Genomic DNA, 5,109 nt, shown 5'->3' with positions numbered 1-5,109 from the left:
ATTCCTGCAAACACCAGATTTATTTCGTTGTTTTAATCATCCTCAACAAAGTCATCCATCAGCATCTTAAAACTTTCCTCCTAGGATAGGAGCTAAGCAACCATTTTATTGATGAGCTTATTGAGATTTTATATGCATCTGACAGTGGCTTTCATCACAGCATGGTTCTGTTGCTTTGGCAGGAAAATCTTATCTAAAATGTATGAAACAAAGGGTGTGTTGGCACAGCTAAATGTTTATTTTTAAAAAGGGGCAGTTGGTGGTAGAGATCTGTAGTCAGCAGAGGTACTGGTATTCAAAAAATAGAGCTATTAGCTGAAAATTTGTAGTGTTGGGGTTTTTTTATTAGTTATTGCCTTTAGTCATAGTAGATTTTTCATGACCTTGGAACTAATTGTGAGCAGCAGAGGAACTGAAGGGAAGATTGAATGATTTCACTTCTGAGTTGTAGTTCCTGCGTAAACAGATAGGATGTTTTTCATTGTTGGCAAAAGGTTTCAGTGCTACAGATAGTAAAGATACCATTTGGTCTTTTGCGTGTCCAAAAATCACAGGGAAATTGGGTTGCTTTTTTAAGGGGAGTGGAAGACAGGAGAAGTGGTAAGATGCAGCCCTGCCCTACGTGTAGAGTATCCTCTAAGTTCAGCATCATACACAAATTCTGTGTGATGTGCTTTGTGGACTCTCAGATTTTCAGTGTCTAGGGCAAGCATCCCAAGTGTGGAGATACTCAGGGAATGGGGACCAAGGGCATCTCATCCAGTGTGAATCTATGATGTCCCCATGCTCTGTTGTCTGAGGGAAGAGGAGGATGCCCAGTTCTGTTTGTCACCATCAAAGCTGGTGTTAGCTGGAAAGAAAATATTTCAGGTTTGGGCACTGATTTGCTTTTTCTTCCTCTTTCATCTTAAGGAGGTGACACCTGTTTCAAACACGAAGTCTTGAAATGAGGATTTCTGATTGGTCTGGTGACACCTGTAGCTCATATAAAGTTTTTGACAGTGATACTGTATTCATTGCTTGGATAAAATTACTCCCTCCAAGCTGCCTTTGCATGGTTCTGTTTGCATAAGTAACTCAGAAAGGATTTGTAGCTTACATGTTTTGACCAGATCGAGCAATGTGTTGTGGCATCTCAGTGTCTCCATCCTCAAACCACATGGTCGAAAAAGCCTCTTGCTTAGAGTCTTTCAGTCTCAGGGCAGCTGCCCCAAGAATGCGTGGTTGTGATTTGTGATTGGCTTGTTCATGTGGGCAATAGCCGTAAGCCTCTGTATCCATGAGCCAGGACTAGATTAATTAGGAAGTATTATGTGAGTGAAGAACAAAAAGTAAATCCATGCTTTAACAAACTTTACAGTCTAAACACATATTTGTCATATGTCATTTGTAAGGGTTATGTTACTGTTTTCATATATACAATTCTTAATGTCATAGCTCCCAAACTGTCAGTTCTAAACTATCATTTGCCTATTGCCCTGTTTACACAGTGGTTTCCTTATCCTGAGAAATCACCTTTTATAACCACAATACACAGGGATTTGATTAGTGCTGAAGGGTGTATATGAAATAAGGAGGGAAAAAATCTGATCATTATTATTATTATTCATGAATGGGACAATTCAGTACAGTATATTAGTTATCCTGTGCCAACATGAAGTTTGAAAGTACTGAAGAAATAGAGAATAGCATCAATCATTAATCTGGAAGCTTGGCCAATGAACAAAGCAAGGAAAGTTCAGGACATTTTTTAAAGTAATCACTACTCATTAACATGCTTATTCCAGTCTAATAAGCTTGCTTATTTGACCCTGATTTAGTTTCTTTCTTTGTGCCTTAATGAAAGCAATTAAGGTGTAAATATTGAAGTAAGTGAGGAACTTTCTACTTGTTTGTCCAATTTATTTATTAAGAGAATATACATAATTGCATTAATAAATGCCTGAGTAATATTGCCTTGCTGCTTGATAAAATGTAAGAGGGATTCTTAGATCTGGATTTACATCCAAATGAAGGTGAAGTGTCTCAGGTTGTTTTCTTGTTTAGCCTAATTTTAATTGCCGACCTTCTGACTCCCTGGTTTGGACTGTAGCCAGGTTAGATTTGGGTGATTGCCTATTTATAATGTTTTCAAAATAGACAGTGCAGGTGTTGAGTTGTGTGTATGCTTATGAATGTTTCCTGTGGGCTTCTGCTATGTGCAGTTGTGAAGAACAGGAGAATTCAGGGAACAATTTTACAGATTTTCTTTAGCTCACCTGCAAGGAAGGAGTTCCTTGTCCTCTATATATACATGTAGATGCAGTGACCGAGCTTTGAGTTACCAAGTCTGATTTGATTGTGTTGCACAGCTTGCGGTCATGCAGTCCTAAGAGATTGTTTTCTAGACTTAGCTCTGGAGAAAAAGGAGAAAAAAGCCAACCAAACAAAACATCACAACCAGAGAAGAAAACTCCAGACAGGACGACAGCACTGCAGCTGGATTCTGATCCTAGGGCAAGGTCTTCTGTTGCTATCCATAATAAACATGAACAGTTGTATTACACCACAGAAAAAAAAAAATAAATAAAAAAGAAACAAACAAAACCCAACAACAATGCCAAAAAAAACCCCAAGGAATGACCCACGTCACCATATTACATCCAGTTTACAATAAAAACAAAGTTTTTTTGTTTTATTTTGTGTTTGTTGATAACAGAACAGCAGCTGTGAGGTGAGAAAGCAGATAGTCCCTGCTCTGAACATCTCGCATCTTAAATAAATAATTATGGAAGCATAAGGAGAATGGGAGAAGGAAGAAGGTGACACTGAGTTGTCAGGTCATCTAGTCCAACCCCACTGCAGTGACCAGGGGCATCTTTAACTAGGTCAGGTTGCTCAGAGCCCCATCCTTGAACCTGACCTGGAATGTTTCCGGGGATGGGGCATCTACCACCTCTCTAAGCAGCCTCGCTATAAAAAATATCTTTCTTCTACCTAGTCTGGATATGCCCTCTTTTAGTTTAAAACCATTACCCCTTATCTTGTCACAACAGGCCCTGCTAAAATTGTCTCCACCTTTCTTATAGGCCCCCTTTAAGTGTCTAAAGGCTGCAATAAAGTCTCCCCAGAGCCTTCTCTTTTCCAGGCTGAACGACCCCAATTCTCTCAGCCTGTCTTCATAGGAGAGATATTCCAGTACTCAGATTATTTCCATGGCCCTCCTCTGGACCCACTCCAACAGATTCATGTTGTCCTTGTGCTGAGGGCTCCAGAGCTGAAGAAAGTATTCCAGGTGTGGTCTTGCCAGAGTGGAGGGGCAGAATCACTTCCCTTGACTTGTTGGCCACACTTTTGATGCAGTCCAGGATACAGCCTTCTGGGCTGCAAGTGCACATTGCTGGTTTATGTCCAGCTTTTCATCCACCAGTACCTCCAAGTCTTTCTCTGCAGGGCTGCTCTCAATCCCTTCATCCCCCAGCCTGTATTGATACCAAGGAATGCCCTAGCCCTGGTGCAGGAGCTTGCATTTGGCCTTGTTGAACCTCATGAGTTTCACACAGGCCCACTTCTCAAGCTCACCAGTCATCCCAAGGCCCTGAAGTCTCTTTTGATTGATTTTGAACTACAGGTTGCAGCTTCATTTTGACCCACATGGAATGTTAGTAGTGGGTAATAGTCCAAGGGCCGTACCAAGCTAGGAAGTTTCCTAGTGATGCCCTTAACATGAGCCCCAGGAAAGCAACAGAATTCCCTACAAGGAGGCATATTTGGCCCTCTGTTCTGCTCAGAAGCAAGTCACCTGCAACTATAACCCTTCTTTTCTCCTTTGTGGAGATGGTCATGATACAGAGAGTAGGCCTTTCTGACCTTGGAGACACCCCTGATGAAGATGGACCATTGTGCACATCCTCCATTGACTGACCTTCCACATCCAGAGCCTCATGCTTGTTGTACAGAGGAACCTGGGGAGGTGAGGTGGGCAAGGAGTTTGTCTGCCCCGAGCATGGACTTGCCTGCATTCACTGCTTTCATTTAGGCTGCTGCTTTCAGCCTGGTGGAGTGAGGATCCAGAATCCCCTTGAGTATTTTCTGTTGTGCACTCCTGTTTCTGTCTCAGGGAGGACAGAACTTGACTTCACCAGTCTTTCTCTTGCTCATCCTCCCTGACGCTCCTTAATGTTTCTACTTCTCATAGCAATGCCACCAGGCTGAGATGGTCATCCACCTGGGCACACTCACACAGCTGTTCTCACAGCTGCCATTACCATTGAAAGGCTCTGGCTCTCCCCACAACCTGAGATCTGTATGGCTGTGTCTTTTCATGAGAGCTTTCTCTGGGTTGCTACATCCATTCCAGTGAGTGTAAAAAACATGGATTTCTGCTGGGTAGAGACCATAGCTAAGCTCCTTCTGGAAGGGTGATGACCACCAATGAACTTAGCTCTTGAGGTGGCAGAGCTTTCAGCACCCTTCCTGTGTGCCCTTATGTGCAGACCTCTACACCATGCCCTGGCTGACACACCACGCTCTGTTTGCCTGCTCTGGTCACAGCACAGCTCCCCAGAGGCTTTTCCTGTAGGCATGGAGGTGGTCATCTTTGTCCTGGCCACACCCATGCTTTGTTGGCATCTCCCAGGACAGCTGATGGATTCTGGCAGGTCTCTCCACTCCCCTGTTGTTTACCTGTCTCAGGAAAACCCTTGTACACCAATATCTACTGCGCAGCTGTGGGTCAGGCTGCTCTGAAGGTGCTCTGTAACTCAGTACATCTTCGTGCTACAGGCTTTCAAGGTGTTGAGCTATTTTGGAAGATCTCTCCTTCACCTCCACGACCTGTGAGTTTAACTGTCTACTGATGTTGTCCTGTATGTCAACAGCCGACTTGGAATGTGTCCCACCATAGGAGACAGCGGCATCTTTCTGTGTCTCCCAAGCTGAGACATGGCTTGGAAAGGTTTAACTGGGGTGATGTCCTTGTACACGTCCTTTGAGCAAGGCTTCACGTTCCCTGTGGTGCTGCCTGTTTTTCTCCAAGACATTCAGGCTTCTTTATTTCCTGTCTTTGGCCTACAGTTTTCTGCACTTTTCAAGCTCCTGCTTATCCGTGAAGATGCAGTGGGGTTTGGG

This window comes from Merops nubicus, unplaced genomic scaffold (genome assembly GCF_000691845.1).
Source record: "Merops nubicus isolate BGI_N331 unplaced genomic scaffold, ASM69184v1 scaffold18253, whole genome shotgun sequence".
Classification (NCBI taxonomy): domain Eukaryota; kingdom Metazoa; phylum Chordata; class Aves; order Coraciiformes; family Meropidae; genus Merops; species Merops nubicus.
The sequence above is the reverse complement of the archived record's forward strand: the minus strand, read 5'-3'. Positions refer to the sequence as shown.